Source organism: Gallus gallus, chromosome 20, assembly GCF_016699485.2.
Source record: "Gallus gallus isolate bGalGal1 chromosome 20, bGalGal1.mat.broiler.GRCg7b, whole genome shotgun sequence".
Classification (NCBI taxonomy): domain Eukaryota; kingdom Metazoa; phylum Chordata; class Aves; order Galliformes; family Phasianidae; genus Gallus; species Gallus gallus.
Window position 1 is genome coordinate 8,481,440 of NC_052551.1, and position 18,424 is coordinate 8,499,863.

The 18,424-nt window shown below is 46.3% G+C and overlaps 2 long non-coding RNA genes across 4 annotated transcripts in view; one reads left to right on the forward strand and one right to left on the reverse strand.

Moving 5' to 3' along the window:
• The window catches only part of LOC101747836, a 39,840-nt gene that overhangs the window by 18,381 nt on the left and 3,035 nt on the right, over window positions 1-18,424 (forward strand). The window contains exon 3 of the long non-coding RNA XR_005841116.2: window positions 16,972-17,147. This is a non-coding gene — a long non-coding RNA (uncharacterized LOC101747836). The remainder of the gene's footprint in view (window positions 1-16,971; window positions 17,148-18,424) is intronic.
• LOC107054866 lies at window positions 7,562-16,236 on the reverse strand. Of its 3 annotated transcripts, none has more exons than XR_001469651.4 (5): window positions 16,105-16,236; window positions 15,618-15,746; window positions 13,744-13,869; window positions 11,870-12,113; window positions 7,562-11,673 (listed from the first exon to the last, which is right to left on the reverse strand). It is a non-coding gene; the product is annotated as an uncharacterized LOC107054866 (long non-coding RNA). The 3 variants fall into 3 exon arrangements; XR_005841113.2 differs by having other exon boundaries at window positions 13,744-13,872; XR_005841112.2 differs by having other exon boundaries at window positions 15,583-15,746.

An 18,424-nucleotide genomic window follows, 5' to 3' on the forward strand; every position in this document is an offset into this window, starting at 1 on the left:
CACACTACTTTGATCACTCTATAAACCCGTGTGCCAAAACATCACCTTGGTCTGTGTTTTGGTACCCCACAGCCATCTGAGCACTGAATAGTAGGAAGCTTCCATTTCACTTGAAGCAAGAAGATGGATGTGGGGATTTTAAAGTTGGGCCATGTATTTAGGAGCTTAAACATGGATCTCACCTTCAGACATCTACGTTTGGAAATTTCTGCAGGTATATTTATTGGTTAATTATATCTTTATGAATGGGAACTTCAATTCACTTAATAAGGAATTTGTAGAACGATACAGGCTACTATGAACCAATGCAAGAAATGTGGGGGCCAAGCCAAAGGCAGCTGTTAGACTTTGGGGGAACTTTCCAAGGACTGCTAATATACAGGGACAAACCTAAGACCAGGGCCAAAAAATAATTGCTAATATTCCTCCCAACAGTTTGTCTGTCAAACCTGTTCACCCTCAAATCCCTTCTGATGCTCTGCATAGGAGCAAATGGAGCTTCCATTTCAACCAGGACATGGACCTACCCAGGGTGTGAAAACTGGATCCTCTCCAGTTGGCTTCTCATAAAGCACAGCTCTGAGTGGAAGTTCTACCACTGACTTTGAATGCCCCAGCATCAGGCCCTGGCTCAGGGACTGCCATCCTTTAGCCAACCACCCTGTAACTCCATCAGGCCTAATTGTCCTTCATAGCCACTAACAGGCTGATCTGATGGCCCTCCAGACCCTGCTGGTTTCCTAGAAACCCTATTAGCTTCTCAAACAAAGCAATGCTGAGGACTCTGTCTTGCAAACCTTTTGTGCAAATATTAAATAGCAGTGGATAATTAGCAGGAATAATCTTTTTTTCTTGACCTCTTCTGTAATAAAGACCTTTGTCAGCAAATGCAAACGTTATTTTGAGCAGTAATTCATAATCTAAATCTGCTAAACACACCAGACTAAATACACCTGCACTCTCATATCCATAGTGTTTGTACAGGACTTTTAAAAGGGATACAGACACATTATCTGTCCCAAAGACCTGAACACATTCATCTGTCAAGTGAGGCAGAGGAGGTGGCAAAAGAGGTGGTACAGAAGGGAAGAAGGAAAATAAAACAGTAAAAAAAAAGTGCACAAATAAATTTACCCACTAATTTAGATTACACCTCTTGGGGCTCTACTCATGCTTTGTGGGTATTCTCCAAATGAACTGCACGGTCCCATTAACACCAAGATGGCTAGCAAAAAATCAGGTTGGCTCTCTTCCCTAAAGACATCATCCTCATCCTTTCTTACCAGGAGAGAAAAATCAAATGGTTCCTTCAGCTTGTTGAGCAGGACACAAGCTTTGGACTCTTCCAGCCTGTTTTGGTTTCTCCCTCAAGACAAGCAGAGGGGTCTAATGACTCTTGCCTCTTCCTCCCTAATCTTCTATTTAGCAATATCCTCTCTGGAAATCCCCGAAAGAAAGGAGCTAGAAATTGTCCCTCTCCTTTAGCATTAGACCCACTTTTACCTTTGGTGGTCCACCAATGCATCTCTGGGCGCAGCAATCAGATTATGTGGATTTTGCCCACGGCATTTTACTCTGCAGGTCCTTTTCCTTTGTATGGTTTTTTTTTTCTTCTTCTTTTTTCTTTTTTTTTCTTTTTTCTGAGAGGAGAAAAAAAGAAAAGACAAGCAAACCAACAGGCAGATAATTGTTCTGTGCTGACAGTTTGTCAAGTGAAGGAAGTGCAATTTTAGTCGAGAGATCTACATTACAGCGTTACTTGAGCAGAAGTCTCTTCTTTTACTCCCAGATGGCATTGACATATAGCCTGGAGGGGCTATCAGGGTACAAAGCTAAAGATGGTTAAAGACATTAAAAACTGTACAATATGAGCACCGTCTACACTGGGACCATCACCTAGGATGAAGATTCACCCTGACGTATTGGGCAGAAAGCAAACTGAGCTGAAGGTATTTTCAAGATACATGAAAAAAATATATATATTCCTGCTCCTAACCGTGTCTTTTCTAGTGGGTCTTTATTGACTCTTTAAAAACTATGACCAATAAATGTAATGATCTGCCTTCCTCTTTCTTCCTGGGTGAATGATGGCTCCTGCAGGGTGTTTATCACTGAGTGTAATGGCTGGTTGATCAGTTCGTGTCCAACTCCACTTCCCAGCAAGCTATTGAACGCCTCCTCCTTGTCACGGGGCCGCCAGCATTTCCCCCATCCTGCCAGAGCTTCTGTTAAGCCGTATAATAAATATTGCACTCAGAACAAGATTGTAAATCTTGCCATAGGACAGAGGGTATTTGCTTTTCTGCCTTTCTTGAGTTTCGTGTTGCCTAAGTTGCTGTAATGTACTTAAGCAGAGAACAGACTTAATGCTCTTGCTTTCTTTTTAATAAGATGCATAGCTCATTTATCCAGTAGGTGCAGCTGGAGGGGAAGAGAACTGCAAAGAGGGGACTTCACCTGCTGGAAAATATTCTCTACTTCCCCCAAAAGTGATGAAAATGTCAATACTATTGACACAATCACTAATTAAAAACGACTGCCATAATCATGCATATGACAGCCGTAGGACATCAGTTTGGATTAAATGTGAGCAGCAAGTTGTGCTGCACATGGTTTCCAAAAGCAGAAAGGGCTGGGTGATGTTATCTGCTGTTGGATGTACATCCAAGAGAGAGAAGGATGCTCTTAAACATAGTTGCTCTTCTTTGCACAGCCCTGGTGCTTGCATGGCCTGAATTCTTCGCAGCAATGAGAAAAAAGTGCGTCTGTTTTTACTTCCTTGTCCATGTTTACTTATTTGACTGAGGTTTAAGCAGTGCCCTCTGCTCTGTACATAGTGTGGGCACCCAATGTGCAGGCAGCCATCCCAGCAGCTCAGTGCTCGTGCATTGCTCCCATTGAGTTGTAGTGACACCTCAGGCTGGGTGTGCATAGCCTTTCCTCTTTCTCTCAAGGAGTAAAATCCTTTTATTTAGGGGTTTTAGCATGCAGACTTACAACAAAAAATATCTTGTCAATGCCCCACTTGGATTATTTCCTTACGCATCGGTCTAACCGGGTGAGAAAGAATTCCCATTTAAATGCCTACGGTTCTTGCATTATGCCTGTGATATGAATGCATGCCCAGGCATCTCATCTACTCCAGGTCATTGTCTTTAATTGGACAAGACCAAAAATAAACACTGCGACCTTCCACATAGTCCCAGGGGCTCCAGGGTGGGATGGAGCCTGTTGGTTCTTATCTAAGCAGAAATGTGAATCACTAGGAAAGTGTATGTGCCTTTTCATGGTGTGGAGCATGGACCAATGAGCCCTAAACCTCAGGAAGGACAGAAAGAGGGCCAACCCTCTGAGTAGGGAGAGTTGTTAGTCTCAGACAGAAGGAGGACAGCATTCAACAATTGACACTTCCCAAATCTAATCAGCCTGACCCCAAAACTACCATTGGAAAGGCTTACGATATGTGCCCGTCTCCATTGTATAGCAGAGGGAGGAGTGTAAAGCTGTCAATAAAAACTTGAAAAAAAGAAAGATTTTAAGAAACCAAGGAACAGAAAGAATGTGTTAACTAAGAGTTGGGCAGAGTGCTTCCATCCTAGTGGTGGTGGAAGAGCCAAAGGTTTCCCAGTGATGCACTTTTTTCATTTGAAACCCTTGGTTGTTCCACCCAGCGTGCAGTTTGACATTGGGAGTTTTTTATGTGGCATGTTAGGAGGTCCTCAAGCATGAACTAATTGATTCATGAGTGGATGAATCCGATGCATCTTTTAAATGGAAAACCGACATCATTCTCCATCAGAGATCCGCTAATAAAGCACATTTACTTGGTTAATCCATTTTTTTTTTTCTGTGCTAAGTGCACTGTATAAGGTATAAAAATATCAAATCAATAGGCAAAGAGTATATAAAAACAAGTGAGCAGTGTGAGCCACCCTTGGGTGGGCTCCTTGCAGGACCTGAGTTGGATCCCACTCCCAACACTGCACAGAGCAGCGGGGCTGCAGTGCACAGCTGTCCCTATGAGCCCCAGGGGACAGCGGGTGCAGAGCCACCTGCTTTGGGGCCTCGTGGCACCACACTGCTCCCTATTTTAAGCAGTAACTGGGTTAAAGGTGTCGGGTTAATCTCCTTCTCTCATTTGCTAGGATTATGATATTTATTATAGCAGAAGGAGCAGAGAAGCAGGAATGCGTATGGAAGACAGAGGCATCTTCCAGCTCAGCCTGCACAAATTCCCATTTTTTTTTAATTTTTCCAGGGGAATACAGCAGTATTATTTCAGAGCAAATGCCTGCACAGCCCCGTCTCTGCAAACACCACTCGATCAGTGCAACTCTCTGGTGTGAGCTCATTTAACAAGCGGTTGCCTTGCAGGCTGTGGAGAATTGCCTCTTACCTAATAATTCTGCTAATTTGCTTAACTTTCCCAGATTGCAAATGGCCCTGCCCTGAACAAGCAGCTTTCTAAATGAACCCCCAGACAATTTCTTGACAAGAAGGGATCGGAGAGGTGCCTGCTCGGGGAGCTGAAGCTCTCAGCCTTTTTATTTCTGACCTTTGGGCTAGCATTCAGATTTGCTTGTTGGGAAAACTGCATTCCAAGTGTATTTTCTTCAGGGATTTACAATACCCTTCTGCTTGTAATTATTCTCACCTGATGTCTTCCATAAATTAGTTAAAGATGCTTCTATTAGTGAGCTCCCGTCCTGTTAATTATCGTGCTGCAGTTCCTTGCTGGTGGCCGCTCTGCAGCACCGGGGCTGCATCCGTGCAAAGCTCCCGGCCGAGAGATCAGGGATGTAGTGTGTGGGTAATACAAACGTCTGAGCAATCTGGGAAAGAAATGAAAACTGCTGTAAAGGTAAATGTCAGACTATTTAAAGACAATGTTGACTATTGATTTTTCGGACGAGACTACCTCTTCAAAGGATGGCAAGCGTTCCTTCGGATCCAGACGAGGTAACTTAGGTGGAGGGGAAAGAGGGGGAGGTGAGGGAGTGGGGAGGGCAGAGATTTTCCCAGCGAGCAAAACGAATGCTTTACAAAACCGCTGGGATCAAAGATGTGGGTTGGGCTTTCCACAAAATCCACCTTTCAGCCCCTTTAAGCACCATGCCTTTCCCAAGAAACAAAGGGCTGAGAGGTGCTTGGAAGCACTGATGAATAATAACAAGATGAGTAGCAAAATACTCGTTTCACTGCAGCTTTCCATTGAAAAATGAAACTTCAGGCACTCTCAGTGACTACTGATGTGGCAAACTCACCAAGCTCCCTGATCCCATCCACGCTTCCTGGCACATCAGCGTTGCATGGGATGATGAGCAGAAAGGGGGAAGCAAAGCCATCGTTCTCTATGTACCTACAACCCAAAATCTTTTGGGGGAAATTACAATCAAACTGGCAATTTTGGGGTCATCCTTTCGAACTTTGGCTTCATACGGTTTAAAGGAAAATGAAGCCTGGAATAAAAACTTTGTCTTTTTAAAAATGAAGTGCATGTGTACATCTATATAAAATACACACGTATGTATGCAAAGACAGGTTTGGTGGGGATCCTGAGTGACTCTGTGGAAACAGCACGGCCACCTCAGGAGACACTGGTGTGACTCCGAGCCCTGGCACATGGAAACCACTCGAATCTGTAGTTAAATCTAAATGAAAAGCCTATTACTCATAAATAAAGGGGGGCTGGGCTGCTGCAGTAGTTTAAAGCAGAATTCTTCATCGGTGTTGGAATTTAAAGATTGTAAAATGCCACTTTGAGGCATTATGCAGTTGTGCAGAAACACTTCTTCTGCAGTGAATTTAGTTCCAAGAACAGATCTGGACCTAAGAGCTATTACCTCTTTGTTTTAAGGTGCAATCTGTCATCCTGCAAGCTTCCTCGCATGAAAAGTTTCGGGATTGGGTATTGAAAGGGCATCAGCAAGAGCTGCAAATAGCCTTAAGGTGATCCAGGAGCAACTCCGCTCCCAGCAGCGGCTGCTTGGGTGATGCTGGGCAGGATCTGAGGTGGGGACACGGCAGGACAGATCCTCCCTGCTCCCTGCCTTCCCCTCTATGGTGTTTTTTGGGTGCTTGAGTTTTAAGATCGCAAGAGAACTTCTTTGGCACTCAACCCAACTTGCAGAAAGCCCTGAGTCCGTGCAGGTCCTAAGGACTGCTGCCTGGGGTAACTTCTGGTTTCCACGCCTTATTTCAACGTGGAGGTCTTCAGACAGCGTTAAATGACAGATGATAGAATTTCTGCAAGTGATGTTCATCTGAATTTTATTTTCTGATGTTTTGACTCATTGACTTGATGTCTCTCTATTATGCACACACCTCTGGAGATGTTACTGGCTATGATTATGCGTGGCATCGAGTTAGTGAATAAAACCACTGCAGGAACTGCTTTACAGATCACAGTATCATTTTCTCTATAATTGTCCCACAAACGGTGGAAGTTATATGGAGAGAGCAGCGTTCCCTGACAGACTGCATATTTTTGCAGCGTGCATCAGATCTCACTTTGGCTTCTGAGACTTATTTCTGATGGTTCTTGGGGATTTAACTTTAAGACCAACGTTTTTTAGTATCCATATACACTCCACTCTTCATGTCATCCAGCAGCACCAGAGGATGAGCTGTCTCCTTAATATGGATGAGATACCAATTTATCTAAGTTATCACCTCACTATCTCTCATTCATCTCTGCTGTTAACTGCTGTGTTTCTGACATCCATACCTAAACAATCAGCAACTTCTTCTCCTTTAATTGAAACCATAAGTAATTTTTGGCTGGAAGTTCTTGTTGTGTGTGTATAACGGCTTCTTCATCTCCCAGCTGGAATTCAGTGATCCTGTGACTGAATCAGGCTCTGGACACCTCATTTTAAACCCACAACATCACACAGACCCACTCAGCACAGTAAATCAAAAGTCAGGGCATCTTGCCACCATCTGAAGATATATGACCAAATTAACATGTCCCAAGCTCACTGCGAACAACACTTGCGGATGGCCCAGGCGTTTGGCTGCAAAGTCAGCAAAGCTTTCCCCCTTCCTGATACATTCCCAGAACTGTGAAACTTAGCCCTACTCTTGGTATTCTCTTTATAGAGGGCCCCGGCTGTATTATGTATCAAATAAAGGTCTCATTACTTAGTTCCTGGCTCCTTCGTGCCATTGCTCTCATTAATCATCCTGTTCTTCCAGCCCATGCTGCAAGCCATTGGGACTGCCTCAGTGTCCACCCCTGAATTAAAGGCTTCATTCCCAGACCCTCCAAGCTGGTGGTCTCCATCCTTTCGTGACCCACTGGCATACAGCCCCACATTGCTGGGGGCACTTGGCCATGATGTCTGGAGTGCCAGTGCAAAGAAGTGGTCTTCCAAGTCTCATCTAGGGGTCACCAGGGTGTTGCAAAGAGCACTGTGTTGTGCCTGCACTGAGAGACTCAACAAGGACACAAAATGGAGAACAGATTTGGTCGTGCCCCAAATCTGTTAATTTCACCCCCAATCTCCTTCCAAAAATCGTTGCCAATTATTGAGTACAGCAAATGTACACCACCCACTTCTGTCCTGCTTGGTTTCACCCCCTGCACAGGGAGCACCCAAATGAGCCCCACACTCTGTACTCCCCCCAGCAGAGCAGCACAGCTGCTTTCCTCTCTTCCTTGTGGTTCTCAGCATAGATCCCACGGGGTTTGCCACTTTCTGTGGGTAATATTTTTTTGCAGAAGCACAAACGACTCGCTCAGAGCCTTGGAATCTAGCTCCCTTTGTGCTGAGGATGAAATGCAAAGAGGCAGAAATGCAGTGGAGAGCAAACTTCTCTCAGCTGCATGATTTTACCAAATCTGATGGTTTATTCATTTTAATTACCCTTGGAATTCGTATTTGTGTATACATATACATGAATTCATGTAATAACATGTAATTAGTTTAGAGTTTGACATTTCAGAACAGGTAATTAAAAGAGTTTGTTGTTGATTAATCGCTTGCAAAATAAATTATTAGCAGTATCACCGTTAACGTTATGTTTATTACTACAATTTGGAGAAATTAAGGCAGTTCACTTACATTAAATTAAACACGAAGGCACAGATGTAATGTACCCTAGACAATATCTATTTACCCAGAGAACGAATGTGATGTGTGCGTTACAATACATTTGCTAGGTCATACATCTCGGATGGCCTCTGCGTGTCACCACCAGAAACTTAACACCGACGCACGGACACTTCCCATTTCTTTCCATACATAGAAAATTCGGGTATGCCGGACCTCAACCCCTGCTCTGCACTGCAGCTCTGCGGGATCTGCGGATGCTGCAGGGTGCTCAGAGCTGCCTGGGGAGGAGGGAGCAGGCTGAGCATAGGAGCTAGCAGGGGCATGAGGGGCCATGCCAAATGCAAGCCCACAAAGCCTGCATGTGGCAAAGAAAATCAATTTTTTACATCCTCAGCAGACCCCCAGGCCATTGTCATGAACCAGATTATAGCCAAAGTGTGCAGAAACGGAATAAATCTCAGCACGACTCAATGAGGTGCTAAAGGCTTAAGCAGATTGGTTAAGTATAAGTTGAATTTGATCTTTAAGCAACTGTGCACGGTCTCTACTGGGATGCCGAGAGGTTTTGTCCTGTGAGGAGATAAGGAGCCCTTGCTTTTGACAACTGTTTTGTCTGGAGGCCCTTCTGATCCGAGTCTGAGAGAGCAAAGGCAAAAGTCAGTGGAGATGAAAAGGATGCTCTCTGGATCTGTCCCTCTGTGGTTTTATAGCTATGGGAAATAATCTATAATTAGGTGTATAAAACAGCTCTCTGATCTCTTTGCTTCTGGCCCAAAAGAGCACAGAATTGATAACTCAATTATCTCTGCTGGAAATACAAATAAATTACAAGCACGTGGTGGGAGGAACTCCAATAAAGGGGCACCCGCACAGCACAACGGGCGCTGCTCTGCAGCTGTGGGACCTCAACGCTGCTGCTGGGGTGAGGCTGGAAGGCAGTGGGTGCTCTTTGCTGGGGACTCCTTGAGGCTGAATATCTCTCTGGATGGTGGCAGCCACTGGCAAAAGCACTGGGGCAAAGATGGAACCCTCCCAAATGGACCCAGGAGAAAAGCCAGGGCAAAAGCTCACTGGAAGAGGAGACACTGTCCTGGAAGAGCGTGGCTTCTCAGAAAGGTGATGAGCTCAGCTTGGGAATGGGGTGAGAAAAGCAGGGCTGGGTTTAAACAGCTTTCCACAAATGAGAATAATGAGTGATTATCCTTTTCCTGGCAAATTCCTGGGAGTTTCCATTTGGAATTTACAACCGGAGCAGTGTAGGATCTCAGGGGTCTCCTTCATGTTCTGCCAAGCCAGCAGAGCCACCATCCAGCATCTACACCAACACCAACCCCTCTCCCCGCTGAGGCTCGTTTCTAATGACTCCTGGGCTGAATTAACAGTCTGTGCTTGTGTGACAATGACAATCAGCGCTAATGACCACTCTGTTTGTCTAATCCACATGCTGAGCACTGATTTCGGTCCCTGCCTCAGACTCCCTTTGCAAAAGAGTCTTTTTAAGCAATTTAAAATGTGCAGGATGCACTGGGCTGTCCATCCCTGCTCCTTTGATATTCTGCCGCCTGGAAGTGTCCTTGAGCCAACAGGCAGCACCTGTAGCGAGGTGTGCCCTAGGATGATGCAAAGAGCAAGATGAGAAAAGCCTTTGCATTTCATATCCTGTTCGGTCGACCTATTCAGTAATCAGGAAAATTATATTTAAACAATTTGCCCTTTGATGCAATCCAAGCGGCTCTGAAGGGCAAGTGCACTATCACAGAAAGCTCCGTTTTTATTCTGCAGCACACTTCGTGACCCCACGGGGAGTGTGTGGCAGTGCAGATCCGTGGTTTATTTAGAAAAGGAAAACAAAAGCACTCAACTGCCCCCGAAACCTTTGTGCCCCTTCCAAAATGTCCCCCAATTCACGAGGAGCGGGAAAACCAACCCAACTATTTCCTCCTATTCGCTCTGCCCATTGGCATGCATTGCTTCACTGCTGGGGAGAAACAAGGTAGCACAATAATATTCACTTTATGGACTTGACTTTTTTATTTAGGCAGCAGCATCTCCCGTAAAGAAGCCTGGTGCACGTCATCCTTCCTCCCTGCCCATGGCATGGGGCAGACGGTAGAGCAATTCCAGCTGAAAGCTTTTAGCTCCTGTAACCGATGATTTATATTTGTGCTGTAATAGCCAGATACAGCAATAATAGTAAGGATTTAATTGTTTTAATGAAAGTAGCTTTTTTTTTTCCTGCATTCGAATCAATTTGCTAAGTTTGGATGATGGAACGTAAGAATGGATTTAGCTGCGCTTTCCGCACGCTCTGAACAAAAAGGCACAAGGCATTTCAAAAGAACCAGCCTGACATATTAAAACTCTTAATAAGTAATATCTGCATAACTAAAGGCAATAGGAGCAGTCCAACCTGAAGAAAAAAGGGCTTTACAGGAATTAGCGTCTCATTGTCACATTTGTAAAAGGGACACATGCATTTTTCAGATCTTTGCACATTAATGGCTGTATTTGATTCAAAATACAGTCAGTGAACCCTCAGTAAATGGAATTAAATGGTATGTGTCTGATTTGAGGGTGACAATCCGCCAATTGTTTCTTGTTTGAATTACTACCTGCGTGGCTGGGCACAGCAGTAATTGAAACTATAATGTTTCATTCCTCTTTAGCTATAATTTATCTGCAAAGTTCACTCTCTGCTGTTCTGTTCCCCTTCCTGAAATCTCTCCTTTAACCGTTATGGTGCTGTTGGGGACTGTATCCCTCCTGCACACCCCATGGAGCTCTGGGGAGCCCACCCTCACATGGCACCGTGGATTTCCCATCGAAACTCAGAGCACACAGCGGCTTTGAGACCATCTTATGGAAAAACCAGTACATGGCATCACCAAACGTTAAACACTGTGTAGTCAGAATTATTGGCTGAACGGAGGAGAACCCGACGTTGCTCTTTCTTCTATCCATGCCTCGCTTTTCTATTTTAGTCATTTATTGTATTCTATGCAGAGGTGATGGGGCTGGACTCAGTGATCCTCATGGGTCCCTTCTGACTCAGGATATTCTGTGATTCTTTGATTCTATGACCTGTGGCTGCCACAGTAGGATCAGTGCTCAGCTTCTGCTATAGATAACAAATAGATGGCCTCTCTCCTGATGCTATCCATTTATAAGCAATTTCTAGTCTGTTCTCACCCGATATTGATAAACAGAAGAAAATGGAATGTATTTTATTCATCCATAAAGTCTGACATTTCCAAAGATGGAATTACATTACCCTCCTCATCTATCTGCAGCTCGTGGGGCTGTGGGTTGGACATGCCCATGTACTGCAGAGCAATGGCACCCAACCTCTGAGCCTTTACAGTGAGCCTCTCTGAGACAGGCAAGGACATCATCCATACAAAAAACTGCAATCACAAAACCCTATCTCCCTGCCCAAGGGTAACTTGCTCTTGGCAGGGACGTTTCTACAAAAGCATTCTCATCTTACTGAGTCGGTACCACTACCCGTGTTCTGGGTGGGATTTGAATAATGAAGGTTAATTCAGGCAGAAATCCTGTGTGGCTCGTGGCTGTCCAGGGATGGGGTGGTGATGCTGCCCACTGCCATGGGGAGGTCCTGAGAGGAGACACAAAGAGAGGATGGTAGAGAAGAGCACAGTGAGATTTCAGATTCTCAAATAGCACAGCACTCAGAGCTGAGGAAGGGTCCTCAGCACACTGGGGCTGCCCTCCAGACACAAGATGTGTGGATATGCTCCTGAAAGGCATCCCTCGTATCCACTCTCAAGCCCATCACCAATCCATCCACCAACCTGCACCTGCTGGCACCCTGACAGGGCTCTGTGGTTGAGGTGGCTGATCCAAGGAGATGGGTGGAGAATAGAGGTGGGCTGGCATCTAAATGCGGAGGAAGCTTGGCAGCACACAGAGAAGGCCAGGCAGGGATGGAGCGATGTGAAGCACGAGGAGGGCAGCTGCTGAGAGGAACATCACCTGAAGCTATTCCTTCCCTGGGCAATTCCCTGTGTCATGCCCCACCAGGAGGTCCCCTGGGCCCTGCAGGAAACGAAGAGCAAGAGGAGGAAGCCTTCTCTCCTCCACCCTCCTCCTGTCCCAAACTGCATTTCCCCTTTGGAAACTGAGGGTGCCACTTCACCATCCCTCCTGCATCCCTTGATGGGCTCCGAGGCTGCCCCTGACCCAAGGGTCATGGCAAGGTTTTCTACAGGCAAATCCTCAGCAACAGAAGTAATCCCTCAGATGGAGATTTCACACAAACTGAGGCCTCCAGGGTTGTTTTGAAGCAACGTCCCACTCCTCCAGCTAACCTTCCGTACACATAGGCTGTGTGTGAGGGGCTGTATTTCATGCCTTGGGTCACAGCCATACTGATTTAAGCCAGCCCTTTCTGGATGTACCTGCTGAACACTCTTTTTTTATGCTCACCTCAGAGTGCAGGCTGAATAATTGGAGCAAGTGGCTGCATTTCTCCGAATAAAAGTGGGATTTGTATGTGGCAGAGGTCAGCGGTGCTGGGAGGGAAAGGTAATTGACATTCCCTTTGGGAATACTGTAAAAATTTGGACAGTGATTGCTTTGGATTTATTGTCTGATGACAACATGGAAACAAACAAACAGCACAATTAAGTGCAACTAAAGCAGTTCGGTTATGCTGTGAGACTGGTGGCAGAGAGGGACTGGTCAGAACCTGTCTGTTTTTCAGCTCTTTCCCACCAACAATGACGTTAGGGCATCACAACATGAAAAAGAATAAAAATAAAGAAGCCAATGAAGTGGCTCTGAGTGATGCTGGGAAGTGTCCCTGCTCCCATGGGGCTCCCTGTGATGCTGCAATGCTGATGGGCTGCAGGTCGCCCTGATGGAATTTGTGTGGCATCCCACACCCCACCGTGGTGAGAGGAGAGCCCATCTGCTGTCCAGCCCACATGCCTCTGATAAAGAAATACCTGTGTATGTGATAGAAATGCATGTATATACCCACACTGCTGCAAATCTGGTGTGGATGTGCTAGGTGCACAGCTCGGATTAACCCTTTCCTGGGTCACCCCTGTTCTTGGAACAAAACGTGCATTAAATTAAAATGTTAAGAGATTAATTTGTAGCAGCTTTTCGTCAGCTTCTGCTTAAAGGTCAGCTTCGATATCCTTGCTGTTGGGATATTTCCAACAGGGAGCAAATTGCTGACCCTCATTCCACTCCCCCTCCTCCAGTCTTTCTGAGCAAGGCACTGGTTGTGTGCATGCGGGAGGGCTGTCAGCACCTGGCAAGGCAGTCCTGTGTGCTGGGACACTTTGCTCTGAGCTGAGCTGAAGCAAAGGCTCGGATATTGCTCGTTCATGTGGGTTTGCACGAGCAGCCACAAACCCCATGCAAAACTATGGAGCATCTCTGCTGCCTCATTGTCACGTGTATCAAACTGATGTGTCATTAATAATTAAAACTATATATACTTTTCAAATCTAAAGTACAGGACAGCAGTTCTTCAGCTGCTCCCTTGCCAGAGACAGCATCTCTTCCTTTGCTTGCTCTCATAGGTGCTGCTGCAGCACTGAGCTGTGCAAGCCTTGGACATCGCCATTCCTTTATCACTCACTTCTGCCCAGGCTCTGTCTTTTCCCATTAGGTGACTGTGCAGAAGTGTGTCCCACACCTCCTCTCGCTGTACCTCTATCTCCAAACTGCAATTGGGTTTCTTGGGGTTTAATGGGAGCGCAGCAACTCCGGTGCATTTAAATAGCTGATTTCTCCGCGTCTGATTCAGGTCTTGCCTCCGGTGATATCAGCCTGGCTGCTGCTGGGGGACAATGGCATTCAGTGAAGGAGAAAAGCACTCAGGCACATCTGTGGGGCAGGGCAGGTTTGGATCCCACCATCCCCATGGTGATGTCCCAGGGCCCTGCTGCTTCCCTTCTCATTCTGATGCACACCCCAAGCTCTGGGCAGTGCCAGCACCGCCAATCAATGCTCGGGCAGTTATGGATAGCCCACCTCGCCTCTCAGCTCAGATTCCAAGGGGCTGCCTCCACACTGTGCCCATGTCCCCTGCATATTTTGCTTCCCCTGAGACCCCTGTGCCACCCCATGCACAGCCCTCCCAACCTGAGGCCGTGTCCCGCAGTGGCCGTGCTCTGCCCACCACCCGCACACATCGCTCCTGACCCCGCATCGCAGGGATAATTCCTGCTGTCACGTCTGACATTTAGCCGTCCAGCGAGCCTTGCCAGGAAATTGCCATCATTTCAGTTCGGCTCCCAGTTCCCATTCTGATTTATATTTTTGTTTTTATCCAATTTTTCTGACTTGTTTTGGTAGGGTGGACAAAATGTTCTCTCCCAAGACAGATGACAGTTTGCCGATAAGAGGAGCAACTTATCACAAGCAGCTCCAATTCTTTCTCAAATGCTTAGTCTGTTGGAACGGCTTTAAAGCCTAATGCGATATTGTAGGTTAGCCCCAAATCTGCTTCCCCCCCTGTATTTCATATTTTATGGCCCCGAGCATCGCTCCTTTTAAAACAAAACACTTCAATCTTCTCCCCACCATCAACAGTTTTCTTCCTTCTTTCCCTTCGCTGTTAATTTCACTTTTTAAAACTTATTTTAGGATGGCAAGTAAAATAAACAGTGTGGATGGGTGACCTCTTGGAAGCTCGGTGTCCTTGAGGCTAACTTTAGAAATCATTTGTCACAGGCACAGAAATGTGCACTGCAATCAGAATTAGCTGCCAGAACTTTTTTTTTTTCCCCAGACAATTATATTGTAATTTGAGTGGCATTCTTGACAATAGTTCAGGTTCTCCATCCATACCCAGCAAACTGTGCACTGCAAAGAAAGAGTCCTGTCCTATTCTGGTTTAAAAATCCTTTTATTTCAGTATTTTTTGGGAAATAAATTAAATAAGTGGTAGAAGAGAGGCAAGGAAACGGAAGAGCTTTGAGCTCTGGAGATGAGCCCAGTAGGCTAAGAGGTTATTATATGATGGGGTTTAGTCCAGCAAAACGGACACCCTACCAGAACTGGGTGAATAATGTGCAATTAGTCGTCTGGGCCAGAAAAACTCAGGTTATTTCACGCCCTCAAATAGTCCTCCATTTCTGTGCATATAATTTTGGGGCAAAGCCTCTGTATTTATGACATTCGCTAAGAGAAGCAGAAGGAGCCATGACCTGAAATGAGGGATCTCAAGCTGCAAGTCTCAGTCCCATGGGGGTCAGCCCTCCAGGAGTTTTGTTCCAAGACCTTTCAAGGTCTGGAGACACCTGCAGCCAGCACAGTGCCTCTCTTACACGCAGTTTTTACTTGGAAATAGGGATGCGGTGTCTCACAAGGGCACAATCCACCTAATTATTATCTTTCCTCCACCTTTTTTCATCCTTAAATTATGCTTTAATGCATCCTGTGAATTCAGATCCCAGTTCAGCAAGGTGCTAAGTCTTTGAACACCGAGAGCCCTCCTGAAGAGTCTCAACATTAAGCCCCATCCCACAGGACAGATACTAATTACCTCTCACAGCTTCCATGAAAGATGCAGCATTTTACCTCCGATCCAGAGCATGTCCATAAATATCAGCCCAGCTCGCAGACAAGCGATGGGAAATCTAAATCACAGAGCTGGCCGGGGCTCACCCATGGTTCATCTTTGTACAGGAGAGAGCTGGGCCGAAATCTCTGCAGGGCAGGAGGTCCAGAGGACATTATCGCGTGGTGCAAACAGCAGGGAAAAATATCCCATCAAGATGCTCAGGATAATCCCATCTCCTCTGGATTCCCAGGGAAGCTCATAGAGAGCTCCTGAGTGCATCGGTAAATTTAACTGCAAAACCTAGGAGGATTTCCAACCCTTCAATGTTTTTCCAGCGTTTTGTTTGCCTTTTATTATCTCAAACAGATATTTTTTTTATGGCACTGCTCCTTTAGAGAGAGCCATCCTGTACAACACCCAGAAAAGCCCTTTGTGAGCCAGGTGGGCTCTGTGCTGGAAGAGAAGACATCTCCCTACCTCTACAACCCCACGGCAGGCGCTCACCTGAGGGCTCCTTAGTGAAAAGCGGCGAAGTTATCAAACACCAACCAAGTGTGGTGGCTTCAGTGCATGTCTACAGATCCCAAAGGTCCCAGCTCCCAGCCGTGCTGCCTTACCACTTAGTGTGATGGGCTCTTGGTCAAACCTCGGAGAGATGACACCTGGAGGGAAGGGAAAGGTGCTGGGAGTGGGCATACATGGGTGTCCCCGAGGAAGAGTGGGATGATACGGAGTGGCAAAGCTTCAGCGCCTCTTCCAGCACAACAATCCATCTCCAAGGCAGCCCCATCCCATAAAGTGCTGGCGGATCGTAGGGGCGAAATGGCGATTTCACCCGCTAATTATAAAAATGCCAGGCAAAAACCCTGCACGGGATGATTTCTTGCATTAAACAAATTTTATAGCGGAGAAGACTTTTAGCGGCGCTATTTGCAGCCCTGGCCTTTCGCCAGCTCGCTGTCATTAAATCCGCCGATCTTAAGTATCAGCTGCACTTATTCGAAGGGGCTATAAATAAAATGCTGGAGCCCATTAAAGGAGCCTGCTTCCCCGGGCTGTTTGTCATGGCTGCGGACAGACGGACACCGGGAGTATTTGGGGGAACTTCCCAGCACTGCGGGGCTGAGCACAGGACTGAGCTTTCTCATGCACACGGATCTCTCTCACACCCTTGGCTTTGCAAAACCCAGCTCCTTTCTGCTGGTGCAGCCCCTGTGAAAAATGCCCAGCAGCACTAATGTGTGCCTAATGACCCATGGCCCAGAAATGACTAAGATACAGGAATTAAATTTACAATCAACCTCTCTCTCTCTCTCTCTTTTTTTTTTTTTTTTTTTTTTTTTCTTTTTTTCCCCCTTGAAACCTTGGAAGCAAAAAGTTCCTCATCACAGAACTCCATGAAAATGCCTCTCAGCCTCCAGGCAGAGCGGGTGCCTCTGTTCAGCATGGAGGGACGCGGCTGTCACCGTGCCAGGTGTGACGCGGGGCTGCATCAGATCGATGGCACGGCCGCAGGAGAGCTCACTAGTGATGCCAGGTTTATTTTGGTAAGTGCAAACTAATGAAATTTAAAGGTTTTAATAAAAAGAATAGCAGCTATCCTTTAGAAACAGAACGCAAAACCAAGCCATGTGCCAATCACATTACAGAAATGAGAGGGTTGGGCCGTTTCCCAGAAGAGTCCGTGTGTTTTTGGCCACGGTTTGCCCCACTGATGCTCCCAGCTCTGCACCAGGGACTGGGGCTGTGAGCATCGCTCCACTCCTGCGCCCGTCTGTCCTGCATGTGCGCAGGGAAAAAGCACCGCACGGGGCTGCAGTGATGCTCACCGTGCACTGAGCTGCTACCAGGGACCGTTTATCCCTTTCCCATCATCTGAGTGCTGAGCTGAGGTGGGAATTCATTTGTCGTGTTCTGAATTATAAAAGGCGGCAAAGAAATGGTTGTAAAGGCAGCGAAAGGGAAGGAGACGTAACTGCAAGCCCAGAGCAGAGGCATCCCAGCAAATGAAGGTGAGGACCCAGGAGGAGCGCTGTTCACAGGAAAAGACAACCTTGAACATCTCCTAACAGGAAGGATGCATAATTTAGAGCAACCTGGAGGCATTTTGTAGAGTGTTTATTTTACAGCCTTATGCTTCCTTCTCTTGTACTCCTTCACTCACAGATATGCACCTAAATGTTTTGTTGGATGAAAAGAGACGTGGGGGGTTATTTTGAAGAGGGGGTGATGAGCACATCCCACCACTGAGCCCAGCGAGGGCCGGACCTGCAGAACTGCTCTGCTTTGACTTTGCTCTGAAGCATCTCATTTCTGCCCATTCTGCATTAAAATGCATCAGATATAAATAAAACCACCCAGACAGGAGACTTCTCAAAACCATCCAAAGTCTGTGTTCTGCCCTCAGAGGCAAACAGTTCAGGACCTGCAAGAGCAAAGACGGTTGGATTTTCTGAGGGATATTTTTGCGTGTTTTGTTATTGTTGTTACATAAAGGCAGGAGATGAGCAGGTGATAGGAAACCTTCAAACCTCAAACCACAGTGAAGCTGTAAGCCTGCAGGCTAGCTTGTGCAGGTGCCCTAAGCACAGGTCTGCTTCTCTGTTGGCTTTGCCCTCAATCCCTGGGGCTTGCAAAATCCCAGGAAATCCCCCATGGACATGAAAGCAAGAGAGCACAATCCAAATGGCTTTTCCTTGTGGTTCAGTGTGTCTGGGGAGCAGTTGCAGTAGGGCTGAGCTGGGGAATTGGCTGCCAGGAGAATTTGGGAGATCAGATACTGTTGCACAATGGAGTTTGAATCATTCTACATCCATGATGACCC